A 20,886-nucleotide genomic window follows, 5' to 3' on the forward strand; every position below is an offset into this window, starting at 1 on the left:
ATGGCAAACACATTGGGGGAGGTTCTTCCTTCCATGATCCAAGCTGACCTAGTGGGTTTTGTCTCTAAGAGACAAGTAACAGACACCACCAAGAGAAATTTCAATCTTATATATTATGCACGTTCTAAACAAATTCCCTTAGTTCTCCTTTTTTTGGAGGCAGAGAAAGCCTTCGATAGACTAAATGGGAAATATAACCTCTAAGGACTTATGTTCTTTATGAAGGATTTTTGGGGGCTGTATCTGCTCTGTACGACTACCCTACTGCAAGAGTCAATGCTGTGGGTTCCTCTCTGAACCTTTTCTCTTATCAAATGGTACTCGCCGATGATGCCCCCATTAACCACTGATATTTGCATTGGCTTTTGAACCCTTAGCTATAAGCATAAGGAAGAATCCAGACATTTTGGGACATCAGTTGGGAGAGACTGAATATAAATTGAGTTTATTTTGCAGATGATATTCTTTTAATGTTAAGTAATCCACTGATTTCCCTAACAAATTTCCAAAAAAAACATTACATACCTTTAGTACAATATCAGATTTCAAAATGAATGTCACTAAACTAAAGGCTCTTGCTATACTGTAGGTATGCATCAAGCTATGGAAGCAGCTCTCAAGACCTCTTTTTCTTACCGCTGGAAATATCTTTCATCAAATACTTGGGTATTTATATTACAAAGGACCCAGCTGATTTATACATGGAAAATGACCCCCTTTATTTAAGACACTTCTAACAGATTTGTACTCATGTGAAAAATTGTATATTTCATAGCTGGGTAGAATTGCCAGGTTATTTGTTATATGTTTTCCAGGCTTTCCCCATGTCTATCTCTCAGAGGGAATTGAATACTTTATAGTCAAAAATAAATACATTCATATGGATGGGGAAGAAAACAAGAACATCTATGACCAATTTGTAGAGAACAGCGTTCAGGGGTGACTTGGTCCTCCCAAACTTTAACTACTATCTGACCACACAATTCTCAGCTCTCGTTGACTGGCATGCCAACACTGATCTCTAATGTTGGGTGGAAGTTGACAATGTACTATCCCCCACTCCCTTTACAAACTTACTTTGGATACCCAATTAAAAACGCCCTGGAAAAATTGATGACATTCATCTTTTCTATTTCTCTTATTTTACTGGAATAAATTTGCCATGAAGGCTAAGCTAGCCCAGGACTTGCCTCCTATGTTACTACTACTTTCCAGTGTAAAATCTATGACAGGCTTCAAAACTAAGAGCTTTCTTGCTTGTTTTGAATCTTGATTGTCAAAATCTTTCACTGAACAACAAATAAAATAGGATCTTCCCCACTCTGAGTTTTTCCGTTATCTCCAATTACGACATTTCACAAACTCATTGAATTTGCATGGTGGACGTTAGGTGGGATCACCTGCTTTGACAAACTGTAACTGTGCCTGAATTCTATCTTTATAGGAGACTGTATTTCTCTTCTATATAATATTTTACAGGATGTGTACCCAAGTACTAATCTTTCATACATTCTACACTGGGAAAGAGAACTGGGCATGAATTTATCACTAGAGAAGTGCGAAGTTATCTCTAGTGATACATCTAGAAGTTCAATCTACAGAAATGTAAAGACAAATGGATATAAAGTTCTCTTTGTTTTGGTATCTAGTGACAGATAGAGTTGACAAATTGTTTCGGGAGTCCTCCAATAGATGCTGGAGAGGTTGTGGGAACGTTGGAACGATGCATCATATCCAAACAGATCGATATACTGTCTTCACACGTATTATCAGCATGTCGATGCACGATTGAGAATTATGTAATACAGAAGGAACCTCCACCTTTGGCTGTGCTTTTACCAACATCGAGAGAGGTAAACCTTAAGGAACATCTAACAACTTATCATTTTCTCCTATACTTCTGTTGAAAATGCTCTAAATAAACGGTTTGAGACGATGAAATGTACAGAGCATAGAAGACGAGGTGGCCGAGTGGTTAAGGCGATGGACTGCTAATCCACTATGCTCTGCACGCATGGGTTTGAATCCCATCCTCGTCGTATGCTTTGTTTAATATCTGATAATTAAACATGTTTTTTAATGCTTGCCATATCTGTCAGTGAGTCCATTTATTTTCATTTCATCCTACCCCTGAACTTCTAGTATTAGAGATGGAAGGATCATAACAGGACTGCCCTGTTGAAATATTAATGGTGTCAGTGGGCATACAGTTCCTCTACCTTAAATTAATGTCAAGTGGCCCAGACGGCTTTTTAAAATAAATATTATAAGACATTTGCTGATATCTTAACCTCTCATCTTCTGTCATTGTTTCATAACTGTATGTCTCTTTTAAAACTCACTTCAGAAATGCCGTAGGCAATCATTGTCACTCTCCCTAAAGAGGGATCACATTCTTTGTTCAAACTACAGACCTACATCCTTACTTAATACTGATAGAAAATGAAAGACCAAAATGATGGCAAACACATTGGGGGAGGTTCTTCCTTCCATGATCCAACCTGACCTAGTGGGTTTTGTCTCTAAGAGACAAGTAACAGACACCTCCAAGAGAAATTTCAATCTTATATATTATGCACGTTCTAAACAAATTCCCTTAGTTCTCCTTTTTTTGGAGGCAGAGAAAGCCTTCGATAGACTAAATGGGAAATATAACCTCTAAGGACTTATGTTCTTTATGAAGGATTTTTGGGGGCTGTATCTGCTCTGTACGACTACCCTACTGCAAGAGTCAATGCTGTGGGTTCCTCTCTGAACCTTTTCTCTTATCAAATGGTACTCGCCGGTGATGCCCCATTAACCACTGATATTTGCATTGGCTTTTGAACCCTTAGCTATAAGCATAAGGAAGAATCCAGACATTTTGGGACATCAGTTGGGAGAGACTGAATATAAATTGAGTTTATTTTGCAGATGATATTCTTTTGATGTTAACTAATCCGCTGATTTCCCTAACAAATTTCCAAAAAAACATTACATACCTTTAGTACAATATCAGATTTCAAAATGAATGTCACTAAACTAAAGGCTCTTGCTATACTGTAGATATGCATCAAGCTATGGAAGCAGCTCTCAAGACCTCTTTTTCTTACCGCTGGAAATATCTTTCATCAAATACTTGGGTATTTATATTACAAAGGACCCAGCTGATTTATACATGGAAAATGACCCCCTTTATTTAAGACACTTCTAACAGATTTGTACTCATGTGAAAAATTGTAGATTTCATAGCTGGGTAGAATTGCCAGGTTATTTGTTATATGTTTTCCAGGCCCTCCCCATGTCTATCTCTCAGAGGGAATTGAATACTTTATAGTCAAAAATAAATACATTCATATGGATGGGGAAGAAAACAAGAACATCTATGACCAATTTGTAGAGAACATCAGTCAGGGGTGACTTGGTCCTCCCAAACTTTAACTTCTATCTGACCACACAATTCTCAGCTCTCGTTGACTGGCATGCCAACCCTGATCTCTAATGTTGGGTGGAAGTTGACAATGTACTATCCCCCACTCCCTTTACAAACATACTTTGGATACCCAATTAAAAACGCCCTGGAGAAATTGATGACATTCATCTTTTCTATTTCTCTTATTTTACTGGAATAAATTTGCCATGAGGGCTGGGCTAGCCCGGGACTTGCCTCCTATGTTACTACTACTTTCCAGTGTAAAATCTATGACAGGCTGCAAAACTAAGAGCTTTCTTGCTTGTTTTGAATCTTGATTGTCAAAATCTTTCACTGAATTCACTGAACAACAAATAAAATAGGATCTTCCCCACTCTGAGTTTTTCCGTTATCTCCAATTACGACATTTCACAAACTCATTGAATTTGCATGGTGGACGTTAGGTGGGATCACCTGCTTTGACAAACTGTAACTGTGCCTGAATTCTATCTTTATAGGAGACTGTATTTCTCTTCTATATAATATTTTACAGGATGTGTACCCAAGTACTAATCTTTCATACATTCTACACTGGGAAAGAGAACTGGGCATAAATTTATCACTAGAGAAGTGAGAAGTTATCTCTAGTGATACATCTAAAAGTTCAATCTACAGAAATGTAAAGACAAATGGATATAAAGTTCCATTTGTTTTGGTATCTAGTGACAGATAGAGTTGACACATTGTTTCGGGAGTCCTCCAATAGATGCTGGAGAGGTTGTGGGAACGTTGGAACGATGCATCATATCCAAACAGATCGATATACTGTCTTCACACGTATTATCAGCATGTCGATGCACGATTGAGAACTACGTAATGCAGAAGGAACCTCCACCTTTGGCTGTGCTTTTACCAACATCGAGAGAGGTAAACCTTAAGGAACATCAAACAAGTTATCATTTTCTCCTATACTTCTGTTGAAAATGCTCTAAATAAACAGTTCTAAAATAAAAATGAGGGACTTTAGTACATTTTGAAATCGGCTTGGTTTGAGACGATTAAATGAAGAGAGCACAGAAGACGAGGTGGCCGAGTGGTTAAGGCGATGGACTGCTAATCCATTGTGCTCTGCATGCATGGGTTCGAATCCCATCCTCGTCGTATGCTTTGTTTAATATCTGATAATTAAACATGTTTTTTAACGCTTGCCATATCTGTCAGTGACTCCATTTATTTTATTTTCATCCTACCCCTGAACTTCTGGTATTAGAGATGGAAGGATCATAACAGGACTGCCCTGTTGAAATATTAATGATGTCAGTGGGCATACAGTTACTCTACCTTAAATTAATGTCAAGCGGCCCAGACGGCTTTTTAAAATAAATACTATAAGACATTTTCTGATATCTTAACCTCTCATCTTCTGTCATTGTTTCATAACTGTAAGTCTCTTTTAAAACTCACTTCAGAAAGGCCGTAGGCAATCATTGTCACTCTCCCTAAAGAGGGATCACATTCTTTGTTCAAACTACAGACCTACATCCTTACTTAATACTGATAGAAAATGAAAGACCAAAATGATGGCAAACACATTGGGGGAGGTTCTTCCTTCCATGATCCAACCTGACCTAGTGGGTTTTGTCTCTAAGAGACAAGTAACAGACACCACCAAGAGAAATTTCAATCTTATATATTATGCACGTTCTAAACAAATTCCCTTAGTTCTCCTTTTTTTGGAGGCAGAGAAAGCCTTCGATAGACTAAATGGGAAATATAACCTCTAAGGACTTATGTTCTTTATGATGGATTTTTGGGGGCTGTATCTGCTCTGTGCGACTACCCTACTGCAAGAGTCAATGCTGTGGGTTCCTCTCTGAACCTTTTCTCTTATCAAATGGTACTCACCGGTGATGCCCCCATTAACCACTGATATTTGCATTGGCTTTTGAACCCTTAGCTATAAGCATAAGGAAGAATCCAGACATTTTGGGACATCAGTTGGGAGATACTGAATATAAATTGAGTTTATTTTGCAGATGATATTCTTTTGATGTTAACTAATCCGCTGATTTCCCTAACAAATTTCCAAAAAAACATTACATACCTTTAGTACAATATCAGATTTCAAAATGAATGTCACTAAACTAAAGGCTCTTGCTATACTGTAGGTATGCATCAAGCTATGGAAGCAGCTCTCAAGACCTCTTTTTCTTACCGCTGGAAATATCTTTCATCAAATACTTGGGTATTTATATTACAAAGGACCCAGCTAATTTATACATGGAAAATGACCCCCTTTATTTAAGACACTTCTAACAGATTTGTACTCATGTGAAAAATTGTAGATTTCATAGCTGGGTAGAATTGCCAGGTTATTTGTTATATGTTTTCCAGGCCCTCCCCATGTCTATCTCTCAGAGGGAATTGAATACTTTATAGTCAAAAATAAATACATTCATATGGATGGGGAAGAAAACAAGAACATCTATGACAATTTGTAGAGAACAGCGGTCAGGGGTGACTTGGTCCTCCCAAACTTTAACTTCTATCTGACCACACAATTCTCAGCTCCCGTTGACTGGCATGCCAACACTGATCTCTAATGTTGGGTGGAAGTTGACAATGTACTATCCCCCACTCCCTTTACAAACATACTTTGGATACCCACTTAAAAATGCCCTGGAGAAATTGATGACATTCATCTTTTCTATTTCTCTTATTTTACTGGAATAAATTTGCCATGAGGGCTGGGCTAGCCCGGGACTTGCCTCCTATGTTACTACTACTTTCCAGTGTAAAATCTATGACAGGCTGCAAAACTGAGAGCTTTCTTGCTTGTTTTGAATCTTGATTGTCAAAATCTTTCACTGAATTCACTGAACAACAAATAAAATAGGATCTTCCCCACTCTGGGTTTTTCCGTTATCTCCAATTACGACATTTCACAAACTCATTGAATTTGCATGGTGGACGTTAGGTGGGATCACCTGCTTTGACAAACTGTAACTGTGCCTGAATTCTATCTTTATAGGAGACTGTATTTCTCTTCTATATAATATTTTACAGGATGTGTACCCAAATACTAATCTTTCATACATTCTACACTGGGAAAGAGAACTGGGCATGAATTTATCACTAGAGAAGTGAGAAGTTATCTCTAGTGATACATCTAAAAGTTCAATCTATAGAAATGTAAAGACAAATGGATATAAAGTTCTCTTTGTTTTGGTATCTAGTGACAGATAGATAGAGTTGTCAAATTGTTTCGGGAGTCCTCCAATAGATGCTGGAGAGGTTGTGGGAACGTTGGAACGATGCATCATATCCAAACAGATCGATATACTGTCTTCACACGTATTATCAGCATGTCGATGCACGATTGAGAACTACGTAATGCAGAAGGAACCTCCACCTTTGGCTGTGCTTTTACCAACATCGAGAGAGGTAAACCTTAAGGAACATCTAACAAGTTATCATTTTCTCCTATACTGCTGTTGAAAATGCTCTAAATAAACAGTTCTAAAATAAAAATGAGGGACTTTAGTACATTTTGAAATCGGCTTGGTGTGAGACGATTAAATGTACAGACCAAAGAGCACAGATGACGAGGTGGCCGAGTGGTTAAGGCGATGGACTGCTAATCCATTGTGCTCTGCACGCATGGGTTCGAATCCCATCCTCGTCGTATGCTTTGTTTAAAATCTGATAATTAAACATGTTTTTTAACGCTTGCAATATCTGTCAGTGACTCCATTTATTTTAATTTCATCCTACCCCTGAACTTCTGGTATTAGAGATGGAAGGATCATAACAGGACTGCCCTGTTGAAATATTAATGATGTCAGTGGGCATACAGTTACTCTACCTTAAATTAATGTCAAGCGGCCCAGACGGCTTTTTAAAATAAATACTATAAGACATTTTCTGATATCTTAACCTCTCATGCTTCTGTCATTGTTTCATAGCTGTATGTCTCTTTTAAAACTCACTTCAGAAATGCCGTAGGCAATCATTGTCACTCTCCCTAAAGAGGGATCACATTCTTTGTTCAAACTACAGACCTACATCCTTACTTAATACTGATAGAAAATGAAAGACCAAAATGATGGCAAACACATTGGGGGAGGTTCTTCCTTCCATGATCCAACCTGACCTAGTGGGTTTTGTCTCTAAGAGACAAGTAACAGACACCACCAAGAGAAATTTCAATCTTATATATTATGAAAGAGAGCTGGGCATGAATTTATCACTAGAGAAGTGAGAAGTTATCTCTAGTGATACATCTAAAAGTTCAATCTACAAAAATGTAAAGACAAATGGATATAAAGTTCTCTTTGTTTTGGTATCAAGTGACAGATAGAGTTGACAAATTGTTTCGGGAGTCCTCCAATAGATGCTGGAGAGGTTGTGGGAACGTTGGAACAATGCATCATATCCAAACAGATCGATATACTGTCTTCACACGTATTATCAGCATGTCGATGCACGATTGAGAATTACGTAATGCAGAAGGAACCTCCACCTTTGGCTGTGCTTTTACCAACATCGAGAGAGGTAAACCTTAAGGAACATCTAACAAGTTATCATTTTCTCCTATACTTCTGTTGAAAATGCTCTAAATAAACAGTTCTAAAATAAAAATGAGGGACTTTAGTACATTTTGAAATCGGCTTGGTTTGAGACGATTAAATGTACAGAGCACAGAAGACGAGGTGGCCGAGTGGTTAAGGCGATGGACTGCTAATCCATTGTGCTCTGCACGCATGGGTTCGAATCCCATCCTTGTCGTATGCTTTGTTTAATATCTGATAATTAAACATGTTTTTTTAACGCTTGCCATATCTGTCAGTGACTCCATTTATTTTAATTTCATCCTACCCCTGAACTTCTGATATTAGAGATGGAAGGATCATAACAGGACTGCCCTGTTGAAATATTAATGATGTCAGTGGGCATACAGTTACTCTACCTTAAATTAATGTCAAGCGGCCCAGACGGCTTTTTAAAATAAATACTATAAGACATTTTCTGATATCTTAACCTCTCATCTTCTGTCATTGTTTCATAACTGTATGTCTCTTTTAAAACTCACTTCAGAAAGGCTGTAGGCAATCATTGTCACTCTCCCTAAAGAGGGATCACATTCTTTGTTCAAACTACAGACCTACATCCTTACTTAATACTGATAGAAAATAAAAGACCAAAATGATGGCAAACACATTGGGGGAGGTTCTTCCTTCCATGATCCAACCTGACCTAGTGGGTTTTGTCTCTAAGAGACAAGTAACAGACACCACCAAGAGAAATTTCAATCTTATATATTATGCACGTTCTAAACAAATTCCCTTAGTTCTACTTTTTTTGGAGGCAGAGAAAGCCTTCGATAGACTAAATGGGAAATATAACCTCTAAGGACTTATGTTCTTTATGAAGGATTTTTGGGGGCTGTATCTGCTCTGTACGACTACCCTACTGCAAGAGTCAATGCTGTGGGTTCCTCTCTGAACCTTTTCTCTTATCAAATGGTACTCGCCGGTGATGCCCCCATTAAGCACTGATATTTGCATTGGCTTTTGAACCCTTAGCTATAAGCATAAGGAAGAATCCAGACATTTTGGGACATCAGTTGGGTGAGACTGAATATAAATTGAGTTTATTTTGCAGATGATATTCTTTTGATGTTAACTAATCCGCTGATTTCCCTAACAAATTTCCAAAAAAACATTACATACCTTTAGTACAATATCAGATTTCAAAATGAATGTCACTAAACTAAAGGCTCTTGCTATACTGTAGGTATGCATCAAGCTATGGAAGCAGCTCTCAAGACCTCTTTTTCTTACCGCTGGAAATATCTTTCATCAAATACTTGGGTATTTATATTACAAAGGACCCAGCTGATTTATACATGGAAAATGACCCCCTTTATTTAAGACACTTCTAACAGATTTGTACTCATGTGAAAAATTGTAGATTTCATAGCTGGGTAGAATTGCCAGGTTATTTGTTATATGTTTTCCAGGCCCTCCCCATGTCTATCTCTCAGAGGGAATTGAATACATTATAGTCAAAAATAAATACATTCATATGGATGGGGAAGAAAACAAGAACATCTATGACCAATTTGTAGAGAACATCAGTCAGGGGTGACTTGGTCCTCCCAAACTTTAACTTCTATCTGACCACACAATTCTCAGCTCTCGTTGACTGGCATGCCAACCCTGATCTCTAATGTTGGGTGGAAGTTGACAATGTACTATCCCCCACTCCCTTTACAAACATACTTTGGATACCCAATTAAAAACGCCCTGGAGAAATTGATGACATTCATCTTTTCTATTTCTCTTATTTTACTGGAATAAATTTGCCATGAGGGCTGGGCTAGCCCGGGACTTGCCTCCTATGTTACTACTACTTTCCAGTGTAAAATCTATGACAGGCTGCAAAACTAAGAGCTTTCTTGCTTGTTTTGAATCTTGATTGTCAAAATCTTTCACTGAATTCACTGAACAACAAATAAAATAGGATCTTCCCCACTCTGAGTTTTTCCGTTATCTCCAATTACGACATTTCACAAACTCATTGAATTTGCATGGTGGACGTTAGGTGGGATCACCTGCTTTGACAAACTGTAACTGTGCCTGAATTCTATCTTTATAGGAGACTGTATTTCTCTTCTATATAATATTTTACAGGATGTGTACCCAAGTACTAATCTTTCATACATTCTACACTGGGAAAGAGAACTGGGCATAAATTTATCACTAGAGAAGTGAGAAGTTATCTCTAGTGATACATCTAAAAGTTCAATCTACAGAAATGTAAAGACAAATGTATATAAAGTTCCATTTGTTTTGGTATCTAGTGCATACAAAAGGAAACTTATCAAAATGTGGCGCTCTAAATATTCAGATATCAATCATAAAGTATAAATTAATATAACAGTGATACTTATATAAACATATAGGAAGATGCAGCTGTAACCCGGCTGAGGTTTGCTCGGTCAATCCTCTTGGTACAGAATGGCGATGGGGTCTCCGGGAAGCGCAATATATGTAATAAAAAATAAAACAGTGATGGTGCAATATTGTTAAAGCAAGGTTAGTGAATTTAAATAGTGATGACACGGCTTTCTATATGTATACTCACAAACGTGTGAGGTTTTGCAGGCACATAAAGGTATCTTTTAAGGCATTCATTCAATCGCCAGGAGATGCAGAGATCAGTGTTTCCCCGTATGTATGGACTCCCAGGAACATATTTTCAGATACAGGTAAGCATTTTAGATCGCAATGGATCTCTCTGGCTGGGTCGATGGTGTCTCAGCTTCCCCTCTCTCGTGGCGTGCGTTCCACCAGTGCGTTCCAGACACCGGAAGTGATGTCATCCGCCGCGTCCACTTCCTGGGGTTCCAGCCGTCTCAGGGATAGAGCGTCACTCTACGCGTTTCACCACATAGGTTTCATCAGGAGTGACATCCTATTGCTTAATGGGGATATATATACCCTCAATTCTATTCTTATTGGTTGTTAATCCACCTGATTTTGTTCAAGTTAATCAAGCATGTTTAAGACTATAGTGGAAATGGAACGAGACTATCTCTGTACCGCATATGTTATTTACTCATCTATTGGCAATAATAAAGTGCAATATACATTTTATACAATAGATCATAAAATATACATAAAATATACATTTTATACACTTGGTTTTAAAATACATTTATTGTGTCCTCAGACCATATATGACAATAAAATAATAGTAAAATGGTTATAAAATCAATTTTTGTTTAAAATGTTAAAATAACTAAAGTGCAATATTTAAACAACAAATTTAAAAACAGACAGTCAAGGGAATCTTTCCTATACTAGGGGGATGGAGATAAAAAGTGCATACATTATTTTGGCAAAGGCAGTTTCTAAAATGAGAGTAAAAACAAATGATTAGTTCATTTTAAAATCATAAAAAAGGTTTCAAATCGAAATCTAAGTTCAGACCGGACGGAGACATAGTTTTTAATTCATACATCCAGAATGACTCTCTTTTGATCAATGCTGTGTGTCTGTTTCCCCCTCTCCAATGGGGCATAACCTGCTCTATTGCTTTGAATTTTAACCCTTTCGGGTCCGCGTTATGTGCCATTAGAAAGTGGTTTGGAACACTATGGGTTGTCATTTTTCTTTTTATATTCCCTATGTGTTCCAAAATACGTGTTTTCAGGGGTCTAATGGTTTTCCCTATGTATTGGAGACCACACTCGCATTCGATCAAATATACAACAAAGTTGGATCTACAGTTTAAATGATGTTTTATATTGTATACCTTCTTAGTAATGTTAGACTGGAAGGTATTTGTTGTTTTACAACTGTAGTGGCAGGCTGTGCAGAATTTGCAATCAAAGAATCCTTTAGGGGGATCCAACCACGTGGGATTTTTTGTGGTTAAGGGACCCCTCAAGGCGCTAGGTGCTACTAGTTTCTTTATATTTGGTGCTTTTTTATACACCATTTGGACTCTATCTGGTAAAGAGGTACCTATGATGGGATCATTTTTTAAGATTGACCAGTGTTTATTCAGTATGTTATTTATTTTGTGTGCATCTCTATTGTATTGGGTAATAAAGGGTACTTTCAGTTTGTTGTCTCCACTAGATTTTATTTTAGGAGTTAACATGGACTCTCTTGATATTTGTCTTGTTTTATCCAATGCTTTTTGGATCACATTTGATTTGTAATTCCGTTCTGAAAACTTTCTGGACAATATACTAAGAAGGTATACAATATAAAACATCATTTAAACTGTAGATCCAACTTTGTTGTATATTTGATCGAATGCGAGTGTGGTCTCCAATACATAGGGAAAACCATTAGACCCCTGAAAACACGTATTTTGGAACACATAGGGAATATAAAAAGAAAAATGACAACCCATAGTGTTCCAAACCACTTTCTAATGGCACATAACGCGGACCCGAAAGGGTTAAAATTCAAAGCAATAGAGCAGGTTATGCCCCATTGGAGAGGGGGAAACAGACACACAGCATTGATCAAAAGAGAGTCATTCTGGATGTATGAATTAAAAACTATGTCTCCGTCCGGTCTGAACTTAGATTTCGATTTGAAACCTTTTTTATGATTTTAAAATGAACTAATCATTTGTTTTTACTCTCATTTTAGAAACTGCCTTTGCCAAAATAATGTATGCACTTTTTATCTCCATCCCCCTAGTATAGGAAAGATTCCCTTGACTGTCTGTTTTTAAATTTGTTGTTTAAATATTGCACTTTAGTTATTTTAACATTTTAAACAAAAATTGATTTTATAACCATTTTACTATTATTTTATTGTCATATATGGTCTGAGGACACAATAAATGTATTTTAAAACCAAGTGTATAAAATGTATATTTTATGTATATTTTATGATCTATTGTATAAAATGTATATTGCACTTTATTATTGCCAATAGATGAGTAAATAACATATGCGGTACAGAGATAGTCTCGTTCCATTTCCACTATAGTCTTAAACATGCTTGATTAACTTGAACAAAATCAGGTGGATTAACAACCAATAAGAATAGAATTGAGGGTATATATATCCCCATTAAGCAATAGGATGTCACTCCTGATGAAACCTATGTGGTGAAACGCGTAGAGTGACGCTCTATCCCTGAGACGGCTGGAACCCCAGGAAGTGGACGCGGCGGATGACATCACTTCCGGTGTCTGGAACGCACTGGTGGAACGCACGCCACGAGAGAGGGGAAGCTGAGACACCATCGACCCAGCCAGAGAGATCCATTGCGATCTAAAATGCTTACCTGTATCTGAAAATATGTTCCTGGGAGTCCATACATACGGGGAAACACTGATCTCTGCATCTCCTGGCGATTGAATGAATGCCTTAAAAGATACCTTTATGTGCCTGCAAAACCTCACACGTTTGTGAGTATACATATAGAAAGCCGTGTCATCACTATTTAAATTCACTAACCTTGCTTTAACAATATTGCACCATCACTGTTTTATTTTTTATTACATATATTGCGCTTCCCGGAGACCCCATCGCCGTTTTGGTATCTAGTGACAGATAGAGTTGACACATTGTTTCGGGAGTCCTCCAATAGATGCTGGAGAGGTTGTGGGAACGTTGGAACGATGCATCATATCCAAACAGATCGATATACTGTCTTCACACGTATTATCAGCATGTCAATGCACGATTGAGAACTACGTAATGCAGAAGGAACCTCCACCTTTGGCTGTGCTTTTACCAACATCGAGAGAGGTAAACCTTAAGGAACATCTAACAAGTTATCATTTTCTCCTATACTGCTGTTGAAAATGCTCTAAATAAACAGTTCTAAAATAAAAATGAGGGACTTTAGTACATTTTGAAATCGGCTTGGTGTGAGACGATTAAATGTACAGACCAAAGAGCACAGATGACGAGGTGGCCGAGTGGTTAAGGCGATGGACTGCTAATCCATTGTGCTCTGCATGCATGGGTTCGAATCCCATCCTCGTCGTATGCTTTGTTTAAAATCTGATAATTAAACATGTTTTTTAACGCTTGCAATATCTGTCAGTGACTCCATTTATTTTAATTTCATCCTACCCCTGAACTTCTGGTATTAGAGATGGAAGGATCATAACAGGACTGCCCTGTTGAAATATTAATGATTTCAGTGGGCATACAGTTACTCTACCTTAAATTAATGTCAAGCGGCCCAGACGGCTTTTTAAAATAAATACTATAAGACATTTTCTGATATCTTAACCTCTCATGCTTCTGTCATTGTTTCATAGCTGTATGTCTCTTTTAAAACTCACTTCAGAAATGCCGTAGGCAATCATTGTCACTCTCCCTAAAGAGGGATCACATTCTTTGTTCAAACTACAGACCTACATCCTTACTTAATACTGATAGAAAATGAAAGACCAAAATGATGGCAAACACATTGGGGGAGGTTCTTCCTTCCATGATCCAACCTGACCTAGTGGGTTTTGTCTCTAAGAGACAAGTAACAGACACCACCAAGAGAAATTTCAATCTTATATATTATGAAAGAGAGCTGGGCATGAATTTATCACTAGAGAAGTGAGAAGTTATCTCTAGTGATACATCTAAAAGTTCAATCTACAAAAATGTAAAGACAAATGGATATAAAGTTCTCTTTGTTTTGGTATCAAGTGACAGATAGAGTTGACAAATTGTTTCGGGAGTCCTCCAATAGATGCTGGAGAGGTTGTGGGAACGTTGGAACAATGCATCATATCCAAACAGATCGATATACTGTCTTCACACGTATTATCAGCATGTCGATGCACGATTGAGAATTACGTAATGCAGAAGGAACCTCCACCTTTGGCTGTGCTTTTACCAACATCGAGAGAGGTAAACCTTAAGGAACATCTAACAAGTTATCATTTTCTCCTATACTTCTGTTGAAAATGCTCTAAATAAACAGTTCTAAAATAAAAATGAGGGACTTTAGTACATTTTGAAATCGGCTTGGTTTGAGACGATTAAATGTACAGAGCACAGAAGACGAGGTGGCCGAGTGGTTAAGGCGATGGACTGCTAATCCATTGTGCTCTGCACGCATGGGTTCGAATTCCATCCTTGTCGTATGCTTTGTTTAATATCTGATAATTAAACATGTTTTTTTAACGCTTGCCATATCTGTCAGTGACTCCATTTATTTTAATTTCATCCTACCCCTGAACTTCTGATATTAGAGATGGAAGGATCATAACAGGACTGCCCTGTTGAAATATTAATGATGTCAGTGGGCATACAGTTACTCTACCTTAAATTAATGTCAAGCGGCCCAGACGGCTTTTTAAAATAAATACTATAAGACATTTTCTGATATCTTAACCTCTCATCTTCTGTCATTGTTTCATAACTGTATGTCTTTTTTTGGAGGCAGAGAAAGCCTTCGATAGACTAAATGGGAAATATAACCTCTAAGGACTTATGTTCTTTATGAAGGATTTTTGGGGGCTGTATCTGCTCTGTACGACTACCCTACTGCAAGAGTCAATGCTGTGGGTTCCTCTCTCAACCTTTTCTCTTATCAAATGGTACTCGCCGGTGATGCCCCCATTAAGCACTGATATTTGCATTGGCTTTTGAACCCTTAGCTATAAGCATAAGGAAGAATCCAGACATTTTGGGACATCAGTTGGGAGAGACTGAATATAAATTGAGTTTATTTTGCAGATGATATTCTTTTGATGTTAACTAATCCACTGATTTCCCTAACAAATTTCCAAAAAAACATTACATACCTTTAGTACAATATCAGATTTCAAAATGAATGTCACTAAACTAAAGGCTCTTGCTATACTGTAGGTATGCATCAAGCTATGGAAGCAGCTCTCAAGACCTCTTTTTCTTACCGCTGGAAATATCTTTCATCAAATACTTGGGTATTTATATTACAAAGGACCCAGCTGATTTATACATGGAAAATGACCCCCTTTATTTAAGACACTTCTAACAGATTTGTACTCATGTGAAAAATTGTAGATTTCATAGCTGGGTAGAATTGCCAGGTTATTTGTTATATGTTTTCCAGGCCCTCCCCATGTCTATCTCTCAGAGGGAATTGAATACTTTATAGTCAAAAATAAATACATTCATATGGATGGGGAAGAAAACAAGAACATCTATGACCAATTTGTAGAGAACATCAGTCAGGGGTGACTTGGTCCTCCCAAACTTTAACTTCTATCTGACCACACAATTCTCAGCTCTCGTTGACTGGCATGCCAACCCTGATCTCTAATGTTGGGTGGAAGTTGACAATGTACTATCCCCCACTCCCTTTACAAACATACTTTGGATACCCAATTAAAAACGCCCTGGAGAAATTGATGACATTCATCTTTTCTATTTCTCTTATTTTACTGGAATAAATTTGCCATGAGGGCTGGGCTAGCCCGGGACTTGCCTCCTATGTTACTACTACTTTCCAGTGTAAAATCTATGACAGGCTGCAAAACTAAGAGCTTTCTTGCTTGTTTTGAATCTTGATTGTCAAAATCTTTCACTGAATTCACTGAACAACAAATAAAATAGGATCTTCCCCACTCTGAGTTTTTCCGTTATCTCCAATTACGACATTTCACAAACTCATTGAATTTGCATGGTGGACGTTAGGTGGGATCACCTGCTTTGACAAACTGTAACTGTGCCTGAATTCTATCTTTATAGGAGACTGTATTTCTCTTCTATATAATATTTTACAGGATGTGTACCCAAGTACTAATCTTTCATACATTCTACACTGGGAAAGAGAACTGGGCATAAATTTATCACTAGAGAAGTGAGAAGTTATCTCTAGTGATACATCTAAAAGTTCAATCTACAGAAATGTAAAGACAAATGGATATAAAGTTCCATTTGTTTTGGTATCTAGTGACAGATAGAGTTGACACATTGTTTCGGGAGTCCTCCAATAGATGCTGGAGAGGTTGTGGGAACGTTGGAACGATGCATCATATCCAAACAGATCGATATACTGTCTTCACACGTATTATCAGCATGTCAATGCACGATTGAGAACTACGTAATGCAGAAGGAACCTCCACCTTTGGCTGTGCTTTTACCAACATCGAGAGAGGTAAACCTTAAGGAACATCTAACAAGTTATCATTTTCTCCTATACTTCTGTTGAAAATGCTCTAAATAAACAGTTCTAAAATAAAAATGATGGACTTTAGTACATTTTGAAATCGGCTTGGTTTGAGACGATTAAATGTACATAGCACAGAAGATGAGGTGGCCGAGTGGTTAAGGCGATGGACTGCTAATCCATTGTGCTCTGCACGCATGGGTTCGAATCCTATCCTTGTCGTATGCTTTGTTTAATATCTGATAATTAAACATGTTTTTTTAACGCTTGCCATATCTGTCAGTGACTCCATTTATTTTAATTTCATCCTACCCCTGAACTTCTGATATTAGAGATGGAAGGATCATAACAGGACTGCCCTGTTGAAATATTAATGATGTCAGTGGGCATACAGTTACTCTACCTTAAATTAATGTCAAGCGGCCCAGACGGCTTTTTAAAATAAATACTATAAGACATTTTCTGATATCTTAACCTCTCATCTTCTGTCATTGTTTCATAACTGTATGTCTCTTTTAAAACTCACTTCAGAAAGGCTGTAGGCAATCATTGTCACTCTCCCTAAAGAGGGATCACATTCTTTGTTCAAACTACAGACCTACATCCTTACTTAATACTGATAGAAAATGAAAGACCAAAATGATGGCAAACACATTGGGGGAGGTTCTTCCTTCCATGATCCAACCTGACCTAGTGGGTTTTGTCTCTAAGAGACAAGTAACAGACACCACCAAGAGAAATTTCAATCTTATATATTATGAAAGAGAGCTGGGCATGAATTTATCACTAGAGAAGTGAGAAGTTATCTCTAGTGATACATCTAAAAGTTCAATCTACAAAAATGTAAAGACAAATGGATATAAAGTTCTCTTTGTTTTGGTATCAAGTGACAGATAGAGTTGACAAATTGTTTCGGGAGTCCTCCAATAGATGCTGGAGAGGTTGTGGGAACGTTGGAACGATGCATCATATCCAAACAGATCGATATACTGTCTTCACACGTATTATCAGCATGTCGATGCACGATTGAGAATTACGTAATGCAGAAGGAACCTCCACCTTTGGCTGTGCTTTTACCAACATCGAGAGAGGTAAACCTTAAGGAACATCTAACAAGTTATCATTTTCTCCTATACTTCTGTTGAAAATGCTCTAAATAAACAGTTCTAAAATAAAAATGAGGGACTTTAGTACATTTTGAAATCGGCTTGGTTTGAGACGATTAAATGTACAGAGCACAGAAGACGAGGTGGCCGAGTGGTTAAGGCGATGGACTGCTAATCCATTGTGCTCTGCACGCATGGGTTCGAATCCCATCCTTGTCGTATGCTTTGTTTAATATCTGATAATTAACATGTTTTTTTAACGCTTGCCATATCTGTCAGTGACTCCATTTATTTTAATTTCATCCTACCCCTGAACTTCTGATATTAGAGATGGAAGGATCATAACAGGACTGCCCTGTTGAAATATTAATGATGTCAGTGGGCATACAGTTACTCTACCTTAAATTAATGTCAAGCGGCCCAGACGGCTTTTTAAAATAAATACTATAAGACATTTTCTGATATCTTAACCTCTCATCTTCTGTCATTGTTTCATAACTGTATGTCTCTTTTAAAACTCACTTCAGAAAGGCTGTAGGCAATCATTGTCACTCTCCCTAAAGAGGGATCACATTCTTTGTTCGAACTACAGACCTACATCCTTACTTAATACTGATAGAAAATGAAAGACCAAAATGATGGCAAACACATTGGGGGAGGTTCTTCCTTCCATGATCCAACCTGACCTAGTGGGTTTTGTCTCTAAGAGACAAGTAACAGACACCACCAAGAGAAATTTCAATCTTATATATTATGCACGTTCTAAACAAATTCCCTTAGTTCTCCTTTTTTTGGAGGCAGAGAAAGCCTTCGATAGACTAAATGGGAAATATAACCTCTAAGGACTTATGTTCTTTATGAAGGATTTTTGGGGGCCGTATCTGCTCTGTACGACTACCCTACTGCAAGAGTCAATGCTGTGGGTTCCTCTCTGAACCTTTTCTCTTATCAAATGGTACTCACCGGTGATGCCCCCATTAACCACTGATATTTGCATTGGCTTTTGAACCCTTAGCTATAAGCATAAGGAAGAATCCAGACATTTTGGGACATCAGTTGGGAGATACTGAATATAAATTGAGTTTATTTTGCAGATGATATTCTTTTGATGTTAACTAATCCGCTGATTTCCCTAACAAATTTCCAAAAAAACATTACATACCTTTAGTACAATATCAGATTTCAAAATGAATGTCACTAAACTAAAGGCTCTTGCTATACTGTAGGTATGCATCAAGCTATGGAAGCAGCTCTCAAGACCTCTTTGTCTTACCGCTGGAAATATCTTTCATCAAATACTTGGGTATTTATATTACAAAGGACCCAGCTAATTTATACATGGAAAATGACCCCCTTTATTTAAGACACTTCTAACAGATTTGTACTCATGTGAAAAATTGTAGATTTCATAGCTGGGTAGAATTGCCAGGTTATTTGTTATATGTTTTCCAGGCCCTCCCCATGTCTATCTCTCAGAGGGAATTGAATACTTTATAGTCAAAAATAAATACATTCATATGGATGGGGAAGAAAACAAGAACATCTATGACAATTTGTAGAGAACAGCGGTCAGGGGTGGCTTGGTCCTCCCAAACTTTAACTTCTATCTGACCACACAATTCTCAGCTCCCGTTGACTGGCATACCAACACTGATCTCTAATGTTGGGTGGAAGTTGACAATGTACTATCCCCCACTCCCTTTACAAACATACTTTGGATACCCACTTAAAAATGCCCTGGAGAAATTGATGACATTCATCTTTTCTATTTCTCTTATTTTACTGGAATAAATTTGCCATGAGGGCTGGGCTAGCCCGGGACTTGCCTCCTATGTTACTACTACTTTCCAGTGTAAAATCTATGACAGGCTGCAAAACTGAGAGCTTTCTTGCTTGTTTTGAATCTTGATTGTCAAAATCTTTCACTGAATTCACTGAACAACAAATAAAATAGGATCTTCCCCACTCTGAGTTTTTCCGTTATCTCCAATTACGACATTTCACAAACTCATTGAATTTGCATGGTGGACGTTAGGTGGGATCACCTGCTTTGACAAACTGTAACTGTGCCTGAATTCTATCTTTATAGGAGACTGTATTTCTCTTCTATATAATATTTTACAGGATGTGTACCCAAATACTAATCTTTCATACATTCTACACTGGGAAAGAGAACTGGGCATGAATTTATCACTAGAGAAGTGAGAAGTTATCTCTAGTGATACATCTAAAAGTTCAATCTATAGAAATGTAAAGACAAATGGATATAAAGTTCTCTTTGTTTTGGTATCTAGTGACAGATAGATAGAGTTGACAAATTGTTTCGGGAGTCCTCCAATAGATGCTGGAGAGGTTGTGGGAACGTTGGAACGATGCATCATATCCAAACAGATCGATATACTGTCTTCACACGTATTATCAGCATGTCGATGCACGATTGAGAACTACGTAATGCAGAAGGAACCTCCACCTTTGGCTGTGCTTTTACCAACATCGAGAGAGGTAAACCTTAAGGAACATCTAACAAGTTATCATTTTCTCCTATACTGCTGTTGAAAATGCTCTAAATAAACAGTTCTAAAATAAAAATGAGGGACTTTAGTACATTTTGAAATCGGCTTGGTGTGAGACGATTAAATGTACAGACCAAAGAGCACAGATGACGAGGTGGCCGAGTGGTTAAGGCGATGGACTGCTAATCCATTGTGCTCTGCACGCATGGGTTCGAATCCCATCCTCGTCG

General features: G+C 37.7%; 7 non-coding genes across 7 annotated transcripts; all 7 read left to right on the forward strand.

Moving 5' to 3' along the window:
• The first annotated feature begins 4,470 nt into the window (after positions 1-4,470).
• Positions 4,471-4,552, forward strand: TRNAS-GCU (transfer RNA serine (anticodon GCU)). The gene has a single exon. It is a non-coding gene; the product is annotated as a tRNA-Ser (tRNA).
• Positions 4,553-6,994: 2,442 nt separating this feature from the next.
• Positions 6,995-7,076, forward strand: TRNAS-GCU (transfer RNA serine (anticodon GCU)). The gene has a single exon. It is a non-coding gene; the product is annotated as a tRNA-Ser (tRNA).
• A 1,021-nt stretch (positions 7,077-8,097) lies between these two features.
• Positions 8,098-8,179, forward strand: TRNAS-GCU (transfer RNA serine (anticodon GCU)). The gene has a single exon. It is a non-coding gene; the product is annotated as a tRNA-Ser (tRNA).
• A 5,659-nt stretch (positions 8,180-13,838) lies between these two features.
• On the forward strand, positions 13,839-13,920 carry TRNAS-GCU (transfer RNA serine (anticodon GCU)). The gene has a single exon. It is a non-coding gene; the product is annotated as a tRNA-Ser (tRNA).
• Positions 13,921-14,941: 1,021 nt separating this feature from the next.
• On the forward strand, positions 14,942-15,023 carry TRNAS-GCU (transfer RNA serine (anticodon GCU)). Its single transcript has one exon. It is a non-coding gene; the product is annotated as a tRNA-Ser (tRNA).
• A 3,257-nt stretch (positions 15,024-18,280) lies between these two features.
• On the forward strand, positions 18,281-18,362 carry TRNAS-GCU (transfer RNA serine (anticodon GCU)). The gene has a single exon. It is a non-coding gene; the product is annotated as a tRNA-Ser (tRNA).
• Positions 18,363-20,804: 2,442 nt separating this feature from the next.
• Positions 20,805-20,886, forward strand: TRNAS-GCU (transfer RNA serine (anticodon GCU)). Its single transcript has one exon. It is a non-coding gene; the product is annotated as a tRNA-Ser (tRNA).

This window comes from Ascaphus truei, chromosome 4 (genome assembly GCF_040206685.1).
Source record: "Ascaphus truei isolate aAscTru1 chromosome 4, aAscTru1.hap1, whole genome shotgun sequence".
Classification (NCBI taxonomy): Eukaryota; Metazoa; Chordata; class Amphibia; order Anura; family Ascaphidae; genus Ascaphus; species Ascaphus truei.